The sequence below is a fragment of the Hypanus sabinus genome, chromosome 21 (assembly GCF_030144855.1).
Source record: "Hypanus sabinus isolate sHypSab1 chromosome 21, sHypSab1.hap1, whole genome shotgun sequence".
Lineage (NCBI taxonomy): Eukaryota > Metazoa > Chordata > Chondrichthyes > Myliobatiformes > Dasyatidae > Hypanus > Hypanus sabinus.
The window spans coordinates 65,059,613-65,081,658 of NC_082726.1; the positions used below are offsets into that span (position 1 = coordinate 65,059,613).

The 22,046-nt window shown below is 43.3% G+C and overlaps 1 protein-coding gene across 2 annotated transcripts in view; it reads left to right on the top strand.

The window, feature by feature from the left end:
- Nucleotides 1-22,046, top strand: part of ndst2a (N-deacetylase/N-sulfotransferase (heparan glucosaminyl) 2a) — a 501,430-nt gene that overhangs the window by 204,031 nt on the left and 275,353 nt on the right. For both annotated transcript variants that reach the window (XM_059946764.1, XM_059946765.1), the window contains exon 3: nt 1,685-1,726. The gene's annotated coding sequence lies outside the window, so the exon portion shown is untranslated. The remainder of the gene's footprint in view (nt 1-1,684; nt 1,727-22,046) is intronic.

A 22,046-nucleotide genomic window follows, 5' to 3' on the forward strand; every position in this document is an offset into this window, starting at 1 on the left:
CAATAGACTCACCACTCTCTGGCTAAAGAAATTCCTTCTCATTTCTATTGTAAAGAGATGTCCCCCTATTCTGAGGCTGTGCCCTCTGGTCCTAGACTCCCACACTATTGGAAACATTCTCTCCATGTCCATGGGCCTTTCATTTACTCATGCTCAGGTTGCTTATTGTTACAGGAGAAATTGAGTCACATGTAAAGAAAACACCATGTCTCTGGGTTCTTCTGGAATGTCTTTACCATTGCAGATCTTCTCATTTTATGCAGCTGCCTATTTGCTATTCTACCAGCCAGCAGATGTTAGGCTATTTCTCTCTACACATGCTGCATGACCTGTCGAGTGTTTCTGGCACTTCCTGTTCTTTTCCAGCAGCTTTTCCCGGCTGTCTAAAATGTGGCTCTTGTAATCTGTGGGAGGGGCTGTACCTGGAAATTAAAGGATGTCAAAGTCAAAGTAAATGTTAATATCAAAGTACAACTATGCCGTCATACACAACCCTGAGATTCATTTTCTTGTGGGCATACACAATAAGCTATAGGATAATAACTACAGCAGAATCAATAAAAGACTGCCCAACATAGTCCTCCATTTTCCTGTCATCCATGTGCCTATCTCTTAAATGTTCCCAATGTATCTGCCTCTACCACCACCCCTGACAGGGCATTCCATGCACCCACCATTCTGTGTAAAAAAGCTTATCTCTCCCCCCCCCCTTTACTTCCCTCCAATCACCTTAAAATTATGCCCCCTGATATTAGCCACAGCCTCTGGCTAATCACTCGATCCATGCCTCTCATCATCTTGTACATCTCAATCAAATCTCAATCACACCTCTTCTCCTTTGCTCCAAAGTGAAAACCCCTAACTCACTCAATGTATCCTTATAAATAATGTTCTCTAATCCAGGCAGCATCCTGGTAAATCTTGTCTGCACCTAATTGTCCCAAATTGATTAACACTTTGGGCCATTTCAGAAGACGTAAGTATCAACCACATTACACTGTGGTCTGGAGTCCCAGAGAGGGAGTTGGGGAAGCGAGTGGTGACCTGGATGGGGATATGTTTGGACACTGAGGAAATCATGGTTATTAGAATCAAAGATGAAAAGTTCAAAAGTTCATCATGAAAAGTACAAATAAGTATATTATCAAAGTACATATATGTCACCATATACTGCCCTGAGATTTGTTTTCTTACATTCATTTTAGAACAAAGAAATACAACAGAATTAATGAAAAACCACACACAAAGACTGACAATCAATGTGCAAAAGAAGGCAAATTGTGCAAATGCAAAAAAGAAACTAATAATAACAAAAATACATAAATAAATAAATACTGAATACCTGGATTCTAGAGGACAGACTTGGTCAAAATCTGCCAAGCAGCAGGTCGGAAAAAAAAAGACGTTGATGTGACTTCCGTACTTGGTTCAAATCCTAACATACTTGCTGATGCTGGAAAGCTGAAACACTGCAGAAATCACTCAGCGTGTCAGGAAAGTGAAACAGAGTTCACCTTTCAGGTCGAAGACGCTTTGCCAGGGCTAATTGGGTGAGATAGGTTCACTTCAGGAAGCTGCAGCTTCTCAGGCCTTCTGAAGTGTGGTTAAAGTTTGCGGTAACTAAAAATCTCTCCAAGAGCCGTTCCTCATTCCCGTGTTAAACCCTTGTTTTTCTTGGTTCCAGGGTTTTGGACTGAAAGAGGAAGTTATTGGAGATAACATTCCCGTAAGTAATGACATGCTTTTTCACTGTAATTTACTCATGAATGTGGATTAAATTTCTACTTGTCCGTGCACGTAGATTAAAAATCCCTCAGCGCACATTTCCCGTTTAGTAATAAAGGTACAATTGGTCCATTTAGTAATAGATATATTTTGATAGGGTTTGTTTATTCCAAAACAATATACAGTGGAGACCAGGTTTTAGATCTTAAGATACAGGAGCAGCGTTAGGCCATTTGGTCCATCGAGTATGTTCTGCCACTTCATCATGGCTGATCTATTTTCCCTCTCCTGCCTTCCTTTTGTTTTAAGGGTGAGCGTGTGTACACCAAGAGGATACATGCACGTGTGTCTATAGAGGTTTGAGTGGTGTGGTGTTGAACCCACACTCAGTTGGGTCTCTTGAACCTTAAAGCCCATGTGGTGGCTGTCTTGTAACAGTCAGCCCAGGTTCAAGGAAATTCCACAGAGGCAGCTTCCATCCTCACTGCAGAAGGAGTGTCCTCAACCCGAGGGCACCCAGTGAAGGGAGAGTTCTCTGCTCTGCTGAGTCATTGCTGGTGGAACTTAGGGCTCAGTTTATGCTGGGAATAGCCAAGCTCGCTTAGAAAGTAAACTTGCTAAAAAAAGAAGAAAGTTCAGAGGTAGTCAAGATGCAACCATCATGGAGGGCTGTACTCTGTGATCCTATTGGTCAGGTGAATTTGCCTTCAGGTAACATTAGTACTGAGCTTGAGAAATGCTGGCTAACTCTAGTTAAAACAAAGCTGTGGAAAACGATGGTTCAACGATATTTTAAAGACAGTCTCCCAAGTTTGAAGCAGTTTGATTTGGCCATTGCCTTGAGGAAGGAGATCTGTTGTCGACTGATTGTCATTTCTTCATTCTTTTTTTGGGTTGTGGTTGATGAAGACATTGGCCATCAGCAGAACCACGAGGGGTTGAGATAGCACGAGAAACAGCCGTGTTTTGTTGTTGCTTTGCTTTGCCGCTGTTGTGTTCTGCCCATGCGCTCACTGTAGAGTAAGGGATTACAATAGATTCATTGAACATCTACACACAAAGGCTGACAGACAAGCATTGTGCAAAAGAAGACAAATTATGTAAATAAAAAATAATACTGAGAACATGAGGTCTCTTCCCGCCATTACGGACATTTACACTACACGCTGCATCCGCAAGGCAAACAGCATTATGAAGGACTCCACGCACCCCTCATACAAACTCTTCTCTCTCCTGCCGTCTGGGAAAAGGCACCAAGGCATTCAGGCTCTCACGACCAGACTATGTAACAGTTTCTTCCCCCAAGCTATCAGACTCCTCAATACCCAGAGCCTGGACTGACACCTGACTGCCCTATTGTCTTGTTATATTATTTATTGTAATGCCTGCACTGTCTTGTGCACTTTATGCAGTAGTGGGTAGGTCTGTAGTCTAGTTTTTTTCCTGTGTTTTTTACGTAGTTCAGTCTAGTTTTTGTACTGTGTCATGTAATACCATGGTCCTGAAAAATGTTGTCTCATTTTCACTATGTACTGTACCAGCAGTTATGGTCGAAATGACAATGAAAAGTGACTTGACTTGATGAGTGTATAGAGTTCTTGAAAGTGAGCCTGTAGGTTGTAGAATCAGTTCAGAGTTGTGGTGAGTGAACCACTGGTTCAGCAGCCTGATGCTTGAAGGTAATAACTGTTCCTGAGCCTGGTGGTGTGGGACCTAAGGCTCATTGTGGTGAGTGAAGTTTTCCACACTGGTTCAGCAGCCTGATGCATGAAGGGTTCCTGAGCCTGGTGGTGTAAGAACTATCTCTTCTGTATCTCCTGCCTGATGGTAGTAGTGAGAAATCGGTATGACCTGGACGGTGGGGGGGTTCTTTGATGATGGGTGCTGCTTTCTTGAGACAGTATTCCTTGCAAGTATGCTCAATGGTGCGGAGGGTTCTGCCAGTGATGGACTGGGCTGCACCCACCACTTTCTGTAGACCTCTCCATTCCTGGGCACTGGTGTTTCCACACCAAGCCGTGATGCAGCTAGTCAGGATGCTCTCCTCTGTGTATCTATGCAAGTTTGTCAAAGTTTTTGGTGACACTTTATTCACAATAAATTTATTAGTCAAAATTTATTTGCAGTGAGAAACATTTACCTAAATGGTTATGAAATTCATCAAGTCAAGTCAAGTCACTTTTATTGTCATTTCAACCATAACTGTTGGTACAATACATAGTGAAAATGAGACAATGTTTTTCAGGGCCATGGTGCTACAAGAAACAGTACAAAAACTACGCTGAACTATGTGAAAACAGCACAGAAAAAAAAACTACACTAGACTACAGACCTACCCAGGACTGCATAAAGTGCACAAAACAGTACAGGCATTACAATAGAACATGGAACAGTACCAGCCCTTCAGCCCAGGAAGTTAAGGTGAACTTTTAACCTACTCTAAGACCAAAGTAACCCTTCCCTCTTACATAGCCCTCCATTTTTCTATCAGCCAAGTTCATGTCAGTAGTGTTGTTATTTTTGTAAAACCATTGCCAGTGCTGGCACCCTGCAGTGATGGAACATGTCACGGTTCGACCTGACTCAGCCACTCCATGTGTGGGATAGAAGGAGCCCAGCCTGTTGTCCTTCCCCACAGAGCTTCAGCATCTGTAGTACCGAGCATTCCTCAGCATGTACAAGTATATGCCCGGGTCTTGCCTGAAGATTTTGTGGGAAGAGTGTGTGGGACCAGGGCAGACAACTGGCACCCTGTGATTCTCTGCTTTTAATCAGCTTGGTTATCCTGTTGTGGCGATGATGTCATTGTGGCCAAGGTGACATGAAGCAGTTGTGATTGGGTAATTTTATAGGCAATCGGAGAGGAGGGGACACATTTTAAATCTAATTATTGTTAAGCGGGGTTAACATTCCAATTAGATTGTTAAATGTGGCATTTTCATTGTGAGAGGGTGTAGCTCTGGGACGTTGAGAAGATTTTACTACGTGGCAAAGCTGCTTTCCAATGGTGAATAATGTAACCTTTAAGTGTGAATTATGGATCGTATTACGCACACTGCATTGAATGTGTGCTGAGTTGGAAACAGAGTTTAAAACAAGGTGCAGCAGACTTCTGTTTTCGACACTTGATTGTCAAGGCTGATTATTTACAGAGTTGAGTGTAGGAAAGTGAAGCTGTAAATCACCGCACTGTTCACCACGATTTGGTAATAATCAATTGCACGTTATATGTATCACCAGATCCTATTGCTGATCTTTCACACTGACACCTGGAACACTTACGTTGTCATTATCAATGCTTCTCACAGAGCTGCCTTCGGAATCCAGACTGTCCAGTCCCGTCTCAGCTGGCTTTTCGAAAGAGCTTTCTGACTGAACCCGTTCCTGCACTCTGTCTCTGCAAGCCTCTGTGGAATGGTCTCACGTTCCTGGCGCCACGCAGAGAGCTTGGAGCAAATGGCCATAAGCTTGGCCAAAATCCTGAATGTGAAGTGAAGGACCCTGAGCACTTCTCTGAAGATGGGAGTTCAAATCCCACCATGGAAGCAGGAGATTTTAATTCCAGTATTTAAATAAATGTGGAATAATCACACATCAGTAATGGTAACCTTGGAATTGACGCCTTACTTACAGTAAAGGAAATCCGCAATAAAGATAAACGAGCATTAACTCAGGGTATTATTTATTATACTACATCTGGCATTTGACATACCACATGCTCTCTCTCTCCCCAATAAGGCAGAAGGAGGTGTCTCAGTTTTTTCCGTTAAAAGGTATGAAAAACACCGACTTTCATTTAACTGAGTAGCGCACTGTATTTAAATGAAATACAGAAAAAACTAGAACACTACCAATGCTACTATAAATCTATAAAAAGTACTATAAATCTGTGTATTAGTTATCGATGGAGGAATTGATCATGTGTACACTGCTGTGTTCTTTTGATTCATGTTCAAGTTTGTCTTTCAACCATAGCCAAGTGAAAGCATATTCCTCCAGCGCCCAGGTGCAATACACGGTAGTACCCACAGCCACACAGCACATATAGCACATGTAATTATGACAGCACAGTTACCAAAAAATATTATAGCCTAGGTTCCTGAATATAATGGCCTGCAGATTAGTGGTATATTAATGTTCAAAGTTCAAAGTGAATTTATCATCAAGTACGTACAGTACTCTGAAAAAGTCTTTGGCATCCTAGTTGTTTAATATTGTGTAACAAGGTATAGCCTCCACTGTATTCAGCCCTGAATTTTGTTTTCTTCTGTAGGGTAAATTCAAGAAAGATAATAGATTCAATGGAAGACCGTACCCAACAGGATGGACAAAGAGCTGATGTGCAAAAGGCAACAAGCTGTGCAAATATAAAAGGGAAAAAAAAGAAATAATAGTATTACATAAATATGCAATAACTATAGAGACCGTGATCAGAAGAGTCCTTGAAAGTGAGCCAATAGGCTTTCGAAACAGTTCAGTGACGGAGTGAGTGAAGTCGATTGAAGTTATCCACACTGATTCAAGAGGCTGATTATTGAGGGGTAGTAACTGTACCTGAGCCTTGTGGTATGGGCCCTGAGGCTCCTGTACCCTCTTCCTGATGGCAGCAGGGAGAAGAGAACATGGCCTGGGTGATAGGGTTCCTTGATGAAGGATGCTGCTTTCTGGTGATAACACACTGTGTAGATGTGCTCCACGGTGGGGAGGACTGTACCTGTAAAGGACTGGGCTGCGTCCAATACTTTTTAAAGGACTTTCCTTTCAAGGGCATTAGTGTTTCCATATCAGGCTGCAATGCAACCTGTCAGTACACCCTTTATCACATATCTATAATAGTTTGTTAAAGTTCTAGATGTCTTGCTGCCAAATCATCACAATCTTTTCAGACGGTAGAGGTGCTGCTGTGTTTTCTTTGTAATTGCACTAACATACTGGGCTCAGGACAGGTCTTCTGAAATGATAACACCAAAGAATTTAAAGTTTCTGAATTCTCCACCTCTGATTCCCCAATGAGGACTGGCTCTTGGATCTCCAGTTTCCTCCTCCTGAAGTTAATATCAGCTCCTTTGTCTTGCTCACATTGAGTGAGAAGTTGTTCTTGTGGCACCACTCAGATTAGATTTTCAGTATCCCTCCAAAGGCGATTCATCTCCGCCTTTGATTCAGCCAATGACAGTGATGTCAAAAACAAATTTAAATAAGCCAAGTCTCCCGTCCCAATTAAGCACATAGTGTCCCAAATAAACAAAGGGAATATTGGCTATTTTCATGATTCATTTTTGTTCTTTAAGAGCTGTCCCAAATAAGTGGCTTCCCTGATTAAACAATGGCCCAATTAACCTGAATCCACTGTAGTGTGCTTAGTAGGGACAGGAGACTGTTGTTGAATAATTTCTAACTATTACATATGTGAACTTGTGTGGCCATGGTTAGAGCGAACAGTTTTAAAATAGTGTCAGTTGCATGTGCTTGTGTTCAAAAGGCAGAGATTAAGCAAAAGGAAAGGAAAGGTAGTGAGATAGTGATCATGGGTTCATTGTCAGTTCAGAAATATGATGGCAGAGGGGAAGAAGTTGCTCTTAAACTGTTGAGTGTGTGCCTTCAGACTCCTGCAACTCCCGATGGTATAGTGAGAAGAAGGCATGCCTTGGATGATGAATGTCCTCGTGATGGATGCCGCCTTCCTGGCGCACTGTCTTTTGAAAACGTCCTCGATGCTGGTTTTCATGAAGGAATTGGCTGAGTTTACATCCCTCTGCAGCTCTTTCTGATCCTGTGCATTGGCCTTTCCATACCAGACAGTGATGCAACCACTCTCCATGGTATATCTGTAGAAATTTGCTGGGCCTTGGTAACATACCACCATGTATCAGGCATAGTGTGGCTGAAGGGCTTCACTGAGAGAAACGTAGCAGCGAATCGCTGTACGGCCCTCCTGCTCTACATAAACTAATGGACTGGAAGGGAGCCAGCCCTCTTCTCCATGGGTAATAAATCCTCTTTTCCCACGCCATCTCTCCACAATAAACAAAATAAAGCTGTACTCTTCATCACACATTTTTTAAAAGCTTACTCTGGCTTAATGGATTATGCATCCATTAAATCATAAGTCATAGCATCATGCAGCACCCAATCAGGCCATTTGGCCCAACTGGTCCATTCTCACACAGATTCCCACTTAAACTAATCATTATTTGGTCCATGTCCCTCTGAACCCTTCCTGCCCATTTATATGCCCAAGTATTTATAATGAACCCGCCTCAACCACTGTCTCTGACCATAGGGTTACTATAAACTTCAAGCCATTTTAAGTGTTTCCTTTACCCAGGCAGTTAATTTGATTAACCATTCTCTTTAGAACCCCCCCCCCCCCAGCACAGTAAATTCTTTAAGCAACTTTTTATAATAGCAGCACACACAGAATGCAGGAACTCAAAGGTTTGAGGGTTTGTCTAGGATGCCTAAGACTTTTGCACAGTACTTTACGATGTGAAATGTGTTGTTTTGTGATTGTAGTACATTGGAAATATTTTTTAAAAGCTATAAATTACAGCAATAAATAAATAATACAAGAAATGGAGGAACTATGAGGTGCTGTTCATGAGTTGATGGACCATTCAAAAACATGGCGATGGAAGTGTAGAAGCTATTTCTAAATGATTGGGTGTTAGTTTTCAGCCTTTTTTTCTTCCTCCCTGGTGGTAGTAATGAGAAGAACGCAGGTCCCAGACGGTGAGGATTCTGAATGATGGATTTCACCTTCTAGAGGCTCAGCTTCTTGAAGATCTCCTTGATGGTGGGGAGGGTTCTGCCTGTAATGGAACTTTTTGAGACTACAGACCTCTGCAGCTTTTTCCGATCCTGTGCAGTGACCCCTCCAAACCAGGTGGCTGTGCAGCCATTCAGGATGTTGTCCAACGTATATCCATAAATTTACAACACTCTTTTTGTTAACACACCATATCTCCTCAAACTGCGAACAAAACACTAAGCATTGACTGTTAACTCTTCTCCATAGATGCTGCCTGGTTCCTCCAGCATTTTGTGTGCATTGTGAGTGTTGACTGTGTGGTGTTGCAGCAGTTTCGGGAGCAGACAGTTTCCTGCTCTCTGCTGTAGGATACTGGATCATCTTCAAAATCACTTGGGATTTGAAAGGTGCATTAAAAGTGCATGTTAGTGCTTTATTGTCAAAACACCAGCAGAAGCATGAATTTTGAAAAGTTATGGTAATGAAATCATTTTCACCTCTCAACTGGCCCAATCATTAGCTCCAGAAACAAAACATTCTCATGGCAATTAGCAACGTGAAGGCAGCTGATGCAGAAAAATGCCTTGGTGTGGAATGTGATCTTCAAAATGCTGATCATCAGGCCCACCTCCTGTAATAAAAATAGAATTTGAGTTATTTACTCTCCCTAAGCCAGTGGCCCTCATTATGTGGATGAAATTGCAAAATTCAATCCTTTCAAAATCCTTTCATAAACCATGACCCGATGGTTATAGAAGCTGGAATCTGATTTGTACAAATTATTATTAATGTCTGTCCACAAGTAAGCTCAAAATGATTGATTATGCATCACTGTTTATGTTGGAAATGTTGCAATACTCCCAACCTCAGCAGCAATAAAGAGAATGAAAATCCACTTTCGATAGACATGTTGGAGTTCTATCCCAAGAAGAGTGCCCTTCAACAGCTGAGCATCATTGTCTGGTGTGATGAGGATGTTCTGAAGGGATATAGACTTATAGAGAAGTGAGGCTTTGCCCCTTGGTCATTGACTCTCTCACTATTGGAAACATCCTTCCCATGTTCTGCCTATCTAGACTTTTCAATGCATTTAAAGAAAAAGGTAAACAGTCGAGGTTTCGGGTTGACACCCTTCACTAGTCCTGATGAAGGGTCTCGGCCCAGAACGTTGACTGTTCACTCCTTTCTATAGATGCTGCCTGGCCTGCTGAGTTCCTCCAGCAGTTTGTGTGCTTTACTTTGATTTCCAGCATCTGCAGATCCTCTTTTGTTTGCCTTTCAATGTTCAGTAGGTTTCAGTGAGACTTTCATCACTCTTCTAAACTCCTGTGAGTACAGGTGCAGAGGTGGAGAGATAGTTTGATCAGTCCTAGAAGTCACCAGTGGTGTGTAGACAAGTGGTAGTAGAGTCTGGTGGGAGTTCTGGGATTATGGGGAGAATTAAACGAGATATGTGTAATTAGTAAAGATGGAAGACTGGAGCAACATCCCTGTGGAAGACAAGCAGACATTAAGCTTCTACTTCCCCACCACCCTCTCCATTTGTCCAATACACAAGACTGGAAAAAGCTGCAGGAAGTTATAAACACAGCCAGCTCCATCTTGAGTTCCAGCCCCCCCACCACTGAGGACATCTTCAAAAGGTGATGACTCAGGGAGGCAGATTCCATCATGAAGGACCCTCACCACCCAGGGCATGCTCTCTTCTCGTTACTACCATCAGAGAGGAGGTACAGGAGCCTGAAGACATGCGCCATCCTCTCCACCATCAGAGTTCTGAACGGTCCGTGAACATTAGCTCACTTCTTTGCACTCCTTGTGGCAGTAATAAACCTCTACTACACGCATTACGTGTACCAGTGAAAAACCTGTCTCGCTTACTGTTCATACAGGATACGGTGCAGTGAGGTAGAACAAGGTAAAGCAATAATAGAATGCAAAATAAAGTGTACCAGCTACAGAGAAAGTGCCGTGCCAGCAGACAGTAAGGTGCAAGATCATAACAAGGTAGATTGTGAGATTAAGAGTCCATTTTATCATACCAGGAAACTAACTATCTTCTAACAGTGGGGTAGACGGTGGGCTGGAGACTGGTGGTAGGTGATGGGTGGATCCAGCTAAGGGACATGATAGGCTGGTGAGTGAGGGAATGAGCCCGGAGATGATCAGTGAAAGTGACAAAAGGCTGAAGATGGTGGGATATGATAGAGGAAGGTGGAGGATGGGATTAACGAGGTGGGGAAGGGAATAAGTAGGAGGGGTGTGTTAGGGATGAACAGATAGAGAGAGAAGGGTGGGGAAATAGAGGTTCAATATCCACTTAAAAACGCAAACACGAGGCTATCTGCAGATGCTGGAAATTCAAGCAACACACGCAAAATGCTGGTGGAACGCAGCAGGCCAGGCAGCATCTATAGGGAGAAACGCTGTCGACTTTTCGAGCCGAGACCCTTCGTCGGGACTAACTGAAAGAAAAGATAGTAAGAGATTTGAAAGGGGGAGGGGAAATCTGAAATGATAGGAGAAGATGGGAAGGGGAGGAGTGAAGCTAAGAGCTGCAAAGGTGATTGGCAAAAAGGATGGGAAAGGATCATGGGACGGGAGGCCTAGGGAGAAAGAAAGGGAGGAGAGCACCAGAGGGAGATGGAGAACAGGCAAAGAGTGATGGACAGAGAGAAAACAAAAGGAAGGGGGTAAAAATAAATTAGGGATGGGGTAAGAAGGGGAGTTAGAGAAATAAATGTTCATGCCATCAGGTTGGAGGCTACCAATCACTTTTCCAGCTCTTAGCTTCACCCCCACCCCCCTCCTGTTTTCTCCTATCATTTCTGATTTCCCCCTCCTATTTTCAAATCTCTTACTATCTTTCCTTTCAGTTAGTCCTGACGAAGGGTCTCGGCCCGAAACGTTGACAGTGCTTCTTCTTATAGATGCTGCCTGGCCTGCTGCATTCCTGCTGTGTGTGTTGCTTCAATATCCACTTGTTTTCCACATTAGTCATGTATCTTTACTAATTACACAAACTCCATTTCATTTTTTTTCAGAATCCTAAAACTCTCACCAGATTCTACTACAGATCTACACTGGTGATTTGCAGGATTAATTAAGTTATCACCTTATCTTCCCTCCTCTGGTCCTGTATTCGCTGGAGTTTAGAAGAATGAGGGAGGATCTCATTAAAACCTATCAAATATTGAAAACCCGAGGTAGATTGGACATAAAAAGGGTGTTTCCAATAGGGGGTGACTCTAGGACCAGAGGGCACAACCTTAGAATACAAGTACGTCCCATTAGAACAGATAAGGGGGAATTCACCGCCACAGGCGGCGGTGGAGGTTGACATTGGGTCTGTATAAAGCAGATGTTAATATGTTTTTGACTAATAAGAGTGTCAAAGGTTACAGGGAGAAAGCCGGAGAATAGGGTTGAGAGGGATAATAAATCCGCCGTGAAGGAATGGCAGAGCAGACTCGATGGGCTGAATGATCGACTTCTGCTCTTATTTCTTATGGTCATATCTAGTTATTTCTGTTTCTCAATCTCCATATCCTTTATCTGCTTCAGGATTTACTGGGTTTAATAGCAGGCTTCTGATTAACTCTGAATTATGAGAAAGCTCTGTTGCCATGACGATAGCTTGCAAGAGAAGTTTATATCAAAAAAAGATGCTACAGCACACCGGTTGGAGATCACAGTGCCCCCAGGGAGGAGGTGGGCAGTCTGCCATCACCTGTGCAGTGATTGAAAAGAGTTGATGTTTTTGAACTCCACACTCTATTTTTGCAGCTAATGTTGAGTGTGTGTGCATAGGATATATTTTTCGGAGTTCAGGGCAACCCTAAGAGATTTGCTTTCAAATAATGAACTGGCTGAATAGTGTGCCCATCGATGTGTGATGTGGTTTGCTGGACTGGTGGAGCATGAGGTGATGAGGGTTACAGATAGAGGCTGGGTTGTTCCCTTCATCCCTGGAGGACAGGGAGCCTCAGTTGTTCTGACTCTTGTTGACTATTGCTTCTTTAGAGCACAATCGTCCAGTTGAGAGAGTAAAGATTAAGGATTAGTTTCATTTGTTATATGTAGTAGAAAATCTACAATGAAATGTGTAATTTGTGTCAACAGCTCACACTGTTTCTATTTATCTGTTCCTTGATTATTTATTTACTTATCTATTTATTTAGAGATACAGCACTGCACAGGCCCTTCAATCTGTGCTACCCCACCTACCCCGACAACCTGATTTAACCCTAACCTTATCACAGGACAGTTCACATTACCTGGTATGTCTTTGGACTGTGGGAAGAAACTGGAACGCCCAGGGGAAATCCACACATTCCATGCAGAAGACATACTGAATCTCCTTATAAAGGAGGCTGGAATTGAACTCGGAATTTCTAATACCCCAATCTGTAATAGCGTTGAGCTAGCTGCTGTGCTGTTGTGGCACCCAGATGTGCAGGGGGCAGCCCACAAGTGTCACCATGCTTCCAGTGCTAACAAAGCATGCTCATAACTTACTCAGCCTAACCCGTACATCTTTGTGGGAGGAAAGCAGAGAAGTTAGAGGGACAACGTACAGACTTCTTACAGAGAATGTTGGATTTGAACCCCTGTTGCTGGCATCACACCAACCACTGTGCTACCATGCCAACTCCCAGCTGCTCCAGTGACCGGGGTTTAATTCTGAACTCAGGTGCTGTCTGTTGGAGTTTGCACATTCTCTGTAACCTAACAGGATGTTGGAGGAATTCGGGTAGAGAAATGAATGATCAACGTTTCAGGTCGAGATCCTTCGTCTTGTGTGTTGTTGCAGATTCCACAGATGCCACATGCGGTTGTGGAGGCCAAGTCTTTAAGTATATTTAAGGCAGACTTTGATAGATTCTTGATTGGTCAGGGCTTGAAGGGATATGGGGAGAAGGCAGGAGATTGGGGCTGAGAGGGAAAATGGATCAGCCATGTTGGAATGGTGGAGCAGTCTTGATGGGCCAAGGAGCCTAATCCTGCTCCTATATCTTATGGTCTAATGGTCTAGTTTACAGTTCCCTGCAGTAACAGTGAGTTTTCCTTGGGACTCGCAAGTCCATTGGAGACTGAAGACAGCCTGTCCTGGGGTTAGAGAACTCTACGTGCGTGGTGAAGACAGCCTGTCCTGGGGTTAGAGAACTCTGTACGTGCGTGGTGAAGACAGCCTGTCCTGGGGTTAGAGAACTCTGTACGTGCGTGGTGAAGACAGCCTGTCCTGGGGTTAGAGAACTCTGTACGTGCGTGGTGAAGACAGCCTGTCCTGCAAGACAGCCTGCAGGTCTGCTGGAGGCTGCAGAAGGCCTGTCCTGGGGTCTGTGTGTGTTGGCAACGGGGCTTGTTTTGCTGTTGTTGTGTTCTGTGTTGTTCTGCCAAGCATTGTGGGCATGCTGTGTTGGTGCTGAGATGTGTGGCGACTTTTGCAGGCTGCCCCCAGCACATCCTGAGATATGTTGGTCATTAACACAAACACTCCATTTCACCGTATGGTTTGGAGTACATGTGATAAGTAAATTTGAATCTGAATCCAAAGATCGATGAACAATCTTGTGAATGTTCTGCTTAAATTTGATTTGACCATCTTGATTTCAGTCTGGACAATAAATAGTGAAGTCGAAAAGCAGATTACTCCTTTGGATAAAAGTAATTTGAACTGGTTCTAAAAATTGCAGTTGATACTGGGCCAATTGTTAACTTTAAATCTCAGATCAATGGAATTTTTGTTAAGCCGAAGTATCAAGGGATGTGGGGCCAAAAAGTGCTCATCATGTGACAGGTCAGGCCGGAGATATTCAGTGGTCTCTCCTGTTAGCTTTCAGAACCCAGTAATGGGCAGCATAACATTTTTGATAAGCTGTAGCATGGGAAGCATGCAAAACAGTTGGAGTGTAAATGGATCCTGGTGACAGGTTTAGTCAGCTACACAAATTAATGTTGAGTGCTCTGTCTCAGCAGCCAATAATATGATTGGAATCCCAAGTAATATCAGATTGATTGAACGCCCAGCATTTTGCTACAATTACAAATCAGTCAAGCCAGTGGCTAATGTTTCATTACGATTTTGAGGGGATATGGTATGAATTTCAACAGCAGTGCGGTACCATGGAGAGCATGCTGACCTATCAAAATGGGCAGAGATTTGATGGAGGTGTACGCAGTTATGAAGGGTACAGATATGGTAAATGGAAGCAGGCTTCTTTCACTGAGGTAGAGGGTGAAAGGTCAACTGAACTTGAGGGTGGGGAGAGTATGGAACGAGCTGCCAGCAGAAGTAGTGGATGCATGTTCGAGTTCAACATTTCAGAGAAGTTTGAACAGGTACATGGATGGGAGGGGTATGGAGTGCTATTATCTGTTTGTACGTCCATGGGACTAGGCAGATTAATAGTATGGCATAGACTAGATGGGTGGAAAGGCCTGTTTCTGTTCTGGAGTTACTGACTGCACTTGCACTCTAAACACTTTAAACCACTTTTTATAACAGTGTTTACATTGTAAATTATGCTGGTATTTATGTATTTATACAGATTTTATCTCATATCTATCCTTAGAACTTTATATAATTCATTATTCTTTATAATTGTTGAAAGTTGTTTTTTGTTGCATGTCACACCCTGACCAACACACCATGGCAAGTTCCTAAAACACGTCAGTGTATATAGGGAATAAGGGTGATCCGTGATGCTTCTCTAGAGTTGAAGAGGCTTAAAGAGGGTTTCTACTGCACTCTCCTGTATCCGATCTAAACCAGTCATGGAACCTCTTGGAGAGCACCATCCCTGATTGAACTTCTGTTGAATACTGAGGGATAAGAAACTGATGGACTGCGTATTTGAGGTTTGTCAATATGTCCAATTATGTTCCAAGCTCGGCTGCAAAAGGAGGCGGGTTGAGTATGGGGCTTGCAATCCCATCTCCCTAAAACCATGATCTCCAAAAACACCAACAGAAGCTCCAAAGACCTCATCCCTGGGCGAGAAAGGATGTTTGAAGATGGGCTACACCTGGGGACAACTTGAAAGACTAGCCCAGAACAGAGGACTCTGGTGAGCTGCTTTCAGCGGCCTACGCCCCAGTAGGAGTGATGGGCTGAAGAAGAAGAAGACTTCTACATGGGCAGAAAGAGACCACATTTTTCTCATGAACTATATGTTCATTACTTTTCTACCCCCAATGGCAGAGTGACCTTCTGTGATGCACCAACCTTCCAATGATTGCGATCCCTGGGGCAGTCTGCTTTACCACATTCCTTTCAGACCTCAAAAGAAAATGATTCCCTGTTGCCTCTGGTACTCACTTGCTGATTTAATAGGGCCATTTGTGTAAATTAGCAAGACACTGCTGTGGGTGAAGTGAGGGCGTTATATCAGGAGAAATAATTTTCTTTATTACTGATGGGCGTCAAATGCATTGCTAAATCTACAGTTATGATTTTCCTTTCCCAGCGGAGGACATTTGAAGGGAGCAGTAAATCATGGAAAATGAAATACCCTCGTTGAATAATTTAATTCTGATTCATGGTTTGAATTCTGTATTTAGTCCTCACTAGGTCCTGCACTGTATTGGTCATATGTAGACAACTTGGCTCCTAGTGACATGTCTCAAGATTCGAGATTGGTTTAACATCATTTCCAGTACACAAGTATAAAGGAGAACACAATAATTGTTACTCTGGATTGGATGCAATAACAACAATAAAAACCACAATAAATACAAATACATAAGATAGCTGATATGCATAGATTGGAAAGTGACACTAAGCACAGGAGTGTCCGTACATAAGGTGATACTGACAGGAAATAATAAAGTAGTGGTGGTGGGGCGGCTTAGTGAGTGGAGGTGTTGATTCAAGTTTTAAGTTTATTTATCATGTGTATATTGAAACATACATTGAAATATTTTACTTGTACTAACAATAAACACACCCGAGAATGTGCTGGTGGCAGCCTGCAATTGTTGCCACACACTCCAATGCCCACACTGCTTGGCAGAACGGTACAGAACGCAGCTTCCTGATGCTGCATTCAGACAGATCAGTCGTACATTGAATCATGGTGGGACACCTGCGATGGAATCTGCTGGAACATGCCTCTCTGTTGAACTGACATGTTCGCTGTGTCAACAAGCCAGGAGGGGTAACACCTGGAATTATTAAAAATGATAGATCTATTTTACCCTAAAACTCTGTGATTTTGGAGGTGACTCCATTATTATACACACTCGAAGCAACACTTTTTTTTGGTGTTTATTCAATGATTAAGATACAATTATCTCAGTAACTTATTCATCACAAGTAAATAAATCACAAATAATTCACATTAAAGGGGACAAATTTAACAGAGTAGCTGACACAAAATGTTGGAGTACTCAGAAAATCAGACAGCATCTATGGAGAGGAATAAAGAGCTGAAGTTTCAAGCTGAGACCCTTCATCAGATCTTGATGAAACGTTGACACTTTATTCTTCTCCATAGATGCTGCCCGACCTGCTAAGTTCCTCCAGTATTTAGTGTGTGTTTCTCTGGATTTCCAGTATCTACAGAATCTCTTGTGTTCAAGGCAATCATGTGCACCGTTTGTTGTACCATGCTGTGCCTCTGATGCCTCCTTCACAGGGCAGCTGTGAAAAGCAGGAGTACAGTCCAGATGAACGGTCTTGGCCCAAAATTTATTTCCTTCCATAGAGGCTGAATTTATAGCATCTGCAGATCCCTTGTGTTTATAATAGAATTGCAGCCTAATTTTTAAGTGTCTATTTGTAATAGATAATCTTTAAGTTTAGATGCGATTTATCGACAGTCTGTTTGACAGTTTGATGCACAGAGCAAATCAGCCCGAAGACACGCTTCTACTTTTCATTATTGACGGGGAATAATTTGAGAGTAATATTCACTCCTCTTCTCCGCCCATTTCTCATTCACTCCCTGATTTTATTTATTTGTTCCTGGAAAGCTGATGCCACTGACAAACACTGCATTGATCTTCCATCCCTAATGGCCCTTGTGTGACCGAGCAGGCAGGTCAGAGTAAATCAAACCGATGGGCCTGGAGCCACTCTGAGCAGGTAACCTTCCCTGAAGGACATCCGGCACTGGTGAGGTTGAGGCCACGGCCTGCTCTGGCAGCTCTGGGTTTCACGTCTGTGGGATCCACGATGTTTGCTTGGCTCTGTGTTGAACTGAGGTTGAGGCTGTGGGCCTGCTCTGGCAGCTCCGGGTTTCATGTCTGTGGGCTCACTTTTGTTCTAAGTGCTATTTGCTCACTTTTATTGTTTGCACGGTTTATTTTCTTTCCCTCTGCACATTGGGTGTTCACAGTTTTTTTTATGGATTCTTTGTTTTGTGGCTGCCAGTAAGGAGACAGATATCAAGGTTGTTTAATGTATGTGTACTTTGATAATACATGTACTTTGAACTTTGAATTTTGAGAGATGTAAAGCACTTTGTTAAATAGACCAGTGCTTTACAGTGATGTGCAAAAGTCTCAGTCACATGTATATAGTGAGGGTTCCGAACACTTTTGCCCAGCATTGTATTTGTCAACATGGAGCAGAGAGCAAGTTTGTAAATCTGGTGGGAGCAAAGGATATTGGGAATGGTGAGGGTGGAGCACTGTGGGAGGGGTGTGAGGCAGGTGGCAAAGAAGGAGTGCCAGGGACAAGGAGGAGGTGGTACGGGTACAGATGTACCCAGTGCTGAGACACCAGGCAAGGTCAGTTGATTCTGAACAGTTGGTTTATTGATCAATACAGAATGTGCCTCCGGTGATTTCTGCTCTCTCCCCTCTCCCTTCCCCCTTTCCCAACAATTATCCCCCTCTCCCTGGCCCCTTCCCACTCTCAGTCAACGATAGAGACCCATATCAGAACTGCTCACGTGTGTCACAAAATATGTGGTTTTTGCATCAGCAGTACAGTGTAATACATAAAATTACTACAGTACTGTGCAAAAGTCTTAGAGACCCGAGCTATATATATCTGTGCCGAAGACTTTTGCACTGTACTGTATGTCACCTGATGTCGCATGGCATTTTAGATTAATTTTTCAGATTTCCAAACTACTCATTACTAAATTTTCAAAATTTTTTTAATGTATCATACATATATGGAAACATAGTGAAAAGTGTTGTTTGTGTTAACAGCCAGCACAACCTATAGATATCGTCCAGAGTAATGCACACAAAACATCTGGAGGAACTCATGGAGGGAAATGTACAGTCAGTGATTGGGGTCGGCTGGTTTTCATGCTTCACTGGGCTGTGCCCATAACGCTCTATGACTAGTTGTGATCTCAGGCAGAGTGGTTGCTGTACCGAGCTGTGATCCATCCAGACAGGATTGTTTTTAGTCATATATCTCTGAAAACTGGCGAGACTTCAAGTTAAAGTTCAAAGTAAATTTATTATTAACGTATGCATGTGTCATCGTATCCTATCAGGGATTTATTTTCTTGCAGACATTTACAAAAAAAGATACAATAGAATTTACGGGAAAAAGAATAAGGACTTACAAGACAACCAACGTGCAAAGGACAACAATCTGTCAAATTAAAAATAAACTTTGTGAGGCTCCTGTGAGATTGGGCTCTGTTCCACTTCAGGTGGTGGAGTCATGATCATTCTTTGGAAGTGGCCAAAAATAATGGGCTTCTGGTCTTGTGCATTTTGGTCCAGGCTTTCACAAACGAGAAAATCTGAGCAACACACACACAATGCTGGAGGAACACCTTGCAGGCCAGGCAGCATCTATGGAAGAGAGCACAGTTGACATTTTGGGCTGAGACCCTTCAGCAGGACTGGGGGGAGAAAAGATGAAGAGTAGATTTAAAAGGTTAGGGGAGCGAAGAGCGAAACACAAGCTGATGGTTGAAACTGGGAGGGGGAGGGGCAGCTGGGAAGTTGATTGGTGAAAGAGATACAGGGCTGGAGAAGTGGGAATCTAATAGGAGAGGATGGAAGCCATGGAGGAAAGAAAAAAGGAAGGAGGAGCACCAGAGGGCAGGTAAGGAGATAAGGTGAGAGAGGGAAAAGGAAATGGGGAAACCATCACCTTGTGTTACTCCCTCCCCTCCATCCACCTTTTAAATTTACTCATTGATTTTTCTCCAGTCCTGATGAAGGGTTTCAGCCTAAAATGTTGACTGTCCTCTTTTCCATAGATGCTGCCTGGCCTGCTGAGGTCCTCCAGCATGTTGTGTGTGGTTGTTGTCAGCTTTCATAAGCTTTCTATTCAGGTCCATTCAGCAGTATAGTCACACTCTGATCAGTTCTTGGCTCTGGTGATGTTGACTGTAACGTAACAGGTGCATCCAGCCATTCATTGTGGGATCTGTGCCTCTCCGATTTCTTGGTTGTGCTGAGACGCACGACTGTAAGAGCCACCTAAGCTGGCACCTTGCCTCCCCAAGCCCTCTGCAAACATCTCTGGCCTCATTTCATTGCTATACTAGACCAAAGGCACTCTGACAGCCCTGACCTAGTCAATGCCATTTGGGCACAGTAGTTGAATTCAGTCTCATTAACTAGATCCATCAGGGCTTTGCCTTGGGCTCCATCACTGAGCGGTTCTGCTGCTGTCCAAGTAATTGGCATCAACTGATTGCTTGGACAGGGAGCATTACACTGGGGAACTGTCCTCCCAGCCTGCACAGCACAAGGCAGCAGAATCACAGATTCATTATCACCAACTTAAATGACGTGAAATTTTGTGGCAGCAGTACAGTGGATAGATATAACATTGCTGTAAATGACAATAGAAAAGAATACTGAGATCATATTTGTAGAACCTGGTGGTGGAGCAGAAATTCTTCCTGAAATATTGAGTGTGGTTCTTTAGGTTCCTGCACCTTCTCCTGAAAGGCGGTAATGAGAAGAGGGCATTTCCCAGATTGTAGGGGTCCATAGAGGTGGGTGCCCGCTTCTTTTGGCACTACTTTTTGAAGGTGACTTAGGTGGTGGGGAGCTTGTGCCCATGATGTAGTCTACAACCCTCTGCAATCGTGTGCATTGGAGCCGCCGTACCAGTGTGTGATGCAGCCAGTCAGAATGCTCTCCACAGTGCAAATTTATGCCAGTCTGTCATTCTTCGCCTAGTTGAACACTTAGAAAAGCTGCAATTTGAGCCTTGTCTCCTTATACAGTAGATGTTTTTTCAATATACCTTGCTTCAGCTGAAGCGTACAGACAGTACACTTTAATTTGAGAGTCACTCCAGCTGCAGGTCCTTTGTAATGTTAACATTCATTTTGAGAGGACTGAAATACAAAAGCAAGCATGTGATGCTGAGGGATATTTCTATGTTGTTGATCAGAACATATATATGGGATATTGTGAGCACTAGCCTTCCTATCTATCTGTCTCTATCTCTCGCTCCCTCCCTCTCCCCCTTTTCCCCTCTCCTTTCTCCCCCTCTCCCTCTCCCCTTCTCTCTTTCTCACACTCTCTCTTACTTACTCTCTTTCTCTCACTCTATCTCTCTGTCCCTTTCTCTCTCTCTCCTCTCTCCCTTTCTCGCTCTCCTTTTCTCTCTCTCTCTCCTCTCTCTTTCTTCTCTCTCTATCCCTTTCTCTCCCTCTCTCTCATTCTCTCTGTCTCTCGCACCCTCACTGTTTTTTGCCCAGCTGTGTTCCTTCCCTTGCCTACCTCTCGGTGCTGTTGTGGAGTGAGGGGGTGTGTGAGAGAGAGAGAGAGAGAAAGAGAAGTGATCCTGCCTGTATCAGAACATGAATGAAGACTCTTTGCTGGCCTGCAGAGTGTCTTTGTGCTTGCCAGCTCCCTGGAGAATAGGGTTTCTGTTCCTTCTGAGGTGGGGACTGCTTTAATGTACATTAGAGTAAAGGCTATTAGCGTCTCGAGTGTCAGTGTTATACCGCTGAAGGACACCAAAATTTGTTGGCCTCTTTGTCATCTCTCTATACTGATACTCTACTAAACTGTTTTGAATGTGTGCAGATGAATTGGTGTTATTTCAAAACGGCTTGAAGAAAACTTGCTTCATTTGGGTAGCTGGTCGCAGTAGGGATTTATATTTTTGCTTTAAAGCTAAAATGTTCTGAAGGTGAGTCATTTGCAACTGTTTTGCCTGAATGGAAAAGGAATGGAAGCAAGATTAGGCCCTTGGAGCTTTTCCTGTACTTCTGAGTCATCTGAATCTCAAGATTGTCTGTGGTATATATACTTTAATATTAAATGTACTTTGATCCCCACCTCTCTCAATTTCTTGTCTAAAACTTCAGCCAACACTGACTTGAAAAAACATACAGTCAAAACTACAACATCTCACTTGGGTAGTGAACTACGATGATTTAAAATCAGGGAAGGCCTCCTAATTTCAGCCCCAAATGGCCGCCTGCTGATCCTGACACTTCGCTCTTTGGTTGCTCAGACTGAGGAAGTTGTGTCCACTTGTCCCTCTTCCCCATCTCTTTGCACTCTGACCCAACAGCGGGTGGTCCACTCTGTCCATGAACATCATGATTTTCATCCAGTTGGATACCTCTCTGGAGCAACACACAGAAAGAGTTGGAGGAACTCAGCAGGGCGGGCAACA